Here is a 2114-nt window from a genome sequence, read left to right as displayed (position 1 = left end):
TTGTAAGTAATATTAGCCCATTCTGAACATCCCCCACTCCTTTATTAGGATCATTTCCATTTTAATGAATAATTATATATTTAAAAGGTTTTTTTTCAGCCTGTCCTTCTCTCAGGGAGAGGTTTGGTGTCGATGGCGGTCCCCATGCACATAACTCCAGTCTTGGATACACATATCTTTTATTTTATGGTATACTGTGTATACTGTAAAAAAAAAAAAAAATATTGCATGTACACATTTATTGGTTGAAGTGTATTGTGACTGTTATTTTTATTTTCACAGAACCTGAGAAAGTGGGGGTGGAGTCAAGTTATGTTGAGTGGAGGGTAATGAATAACCATTTATTGTAAAACATATAGGAAAGATTCCCATGTATTTATGCTATGAAATACATTTGTGAAAATAGTGTTGTCAAGTCTAAATGGGATATTGGAAATATGGTCCAAGATGTGTAGATTCACCCAAAAATAAGGCACCTAATCCCAATTAGATAGATAAAGTTTTTTCAAATGGGAAAGGGAAGGGGATAATTTGCGGTGCGTACTTTAGCAAATTGATAGTGATGAGAAAGCACAATTCTTGTTAGAAAATTACAAAAATGCTTTATTTATTAATACAAAACATACAATACAATAGTTTAAAAGAAAAGTGGACAACCAGTTTGTTGATTTGATTCAGTGGATAACACAGCATCAGTCAGTTGTAAATATGGATGCAACTGGAAAAGGAAATCGCATAGACCCTACATGTTTCGCGGACTTCCGCTTCTTCAGGGGAGGGAGCGATATCCAGTCAAAATATGCAACTGAAAGGTATATATATACACAAGCATTAACCAGTAAAATATAATACACATTCCAATTGCTTAAATCAGGTACAACATATAATGGTAAAAAATGGTTCCAAAGTTTAAAGGCCACACTATCTTACCCACAACTAGCGACAAACACAGAAAACCGCCGAGGTGAAAATGGTCATGTGCATGATCCTGCAAATGAGCAGGAAAAGTTTGAAAATGGTCACAAAAGGACAGTCATATAAGGGTTAACATGTAAGTGAGACAGAGGAAAAAAAAAACAAAAAACAAAAAAACACAACACACCATAGCCAAAGCAATAGGGATGGCTAGGGGGTTAACATATTATTATCTGTGAGATATATATGTATTTAAGACATAATGACCAAAATATTGGTTAACTTAGTTTAGCAGTAATGACTGTGAGACCATAAAGCATAAATGACTTACATATATAACGGTTTATGGGGTTAAAGACCAGGGACATCAATGAGCAATCCAGCTGCAGTGTTAATTCAAGGAAGGAATCATATAGATTTCCCAAAATATCTGTTTAAACGATAACAATTGGCTACAAATTACAAAGGTGTCCCTGCCTCCAAACGGGGCAACCATAGAAAAAGATAAAAATAAAATAAATTGTATAAACATTATCAAAACGGAGCCGAGATTATTTAGAAATTGCAAAAAAAAAAATACACATACCTGTATAAGATCTATATAAGGATCGCAGGCACAATGGGATATGTTTTAATCTTTTTATAATAAATGATTGGATTTTACCAGTATAGTATAGTATATTCTGTACGTTACTAGGCATCTTAAAAGTCCCACAAGTCCCAAAGTTGTAAGAAATTGTTTTGGTGATTAGTGACTTTCGGGACGTTGGTGCCTATCCAGACAATCTTGGCACTAGAGATACAGTGCCTTGAAAAAATATTCATACCCTTGGAAATTTTCCACATTTTGTCATGTTACAACCAAAAACATGAATGTATTTTATTGGGATTTTATTTGATAGATCAACACAACGTGACACATAATTGTAAAGTGTAAGGAAAATGATAAATGTTTTACAAATAAATATCTAACAGAGTGGCGTGCATTTGTATTCAGCCATCTTTACTCAGTTACCCCTAACTAAAATCTAGTGGAACCAATTGACTTCAGAAGTCTCCTGATTAGTAAATAGAGTCCACCTGTGTGTAATTTAATCTCAGTATAAATACAGCTGTTCTGTGAAGCCCTCAGAGGTTTTAAGCGAACCTTAGTGAACAAAAAGCATCATGAAGGAAAAGGAACACATCAGATAGGTCAG

At 34.2% G+C, this 2114-nt stretch overlaps 1 long non-coding RNA gene across 1 annotated transcript; it reads right to left on the bottom strand.

Moving 5' to 3' along the window:
- Window positions 1-708: 708 nt before the first annotated feature.
- On the bottom strand, window positions 709-1461 carry LOC120930429. Its single transcript, XR_005747720.1, has 3 exons — window positions 1247-1461; window positions 931-988; window positions 709-805 (listed from the first exon to the last, which is right to left on the bottom strand). It is a non-coding gene; the product is annotated as an uncharacterized LOC120930429 (long non-coding RNA).
- Window positions 1462-2114: the final 653 nt, after the last annotated feature.

Source organism: Rana temporaria, chromosome 3, assembly GCF_905171775.1.
Source record: "Rana temporaria chromosome 3, aRanTem1.1, whole genome shotgun sequence".
In the NCBI taxonomy this organism is placed as follows: Eukaryota; Metazoa; Chordata; class Amphibia; order Anura; family Ranidae; genus Rana; species Rana temporaria.
The sequence above is the reverse complement of the archived record's forward strand: the minus strand, read 5'-3'. Positions and strand labels throughout refer to the sequence as shown.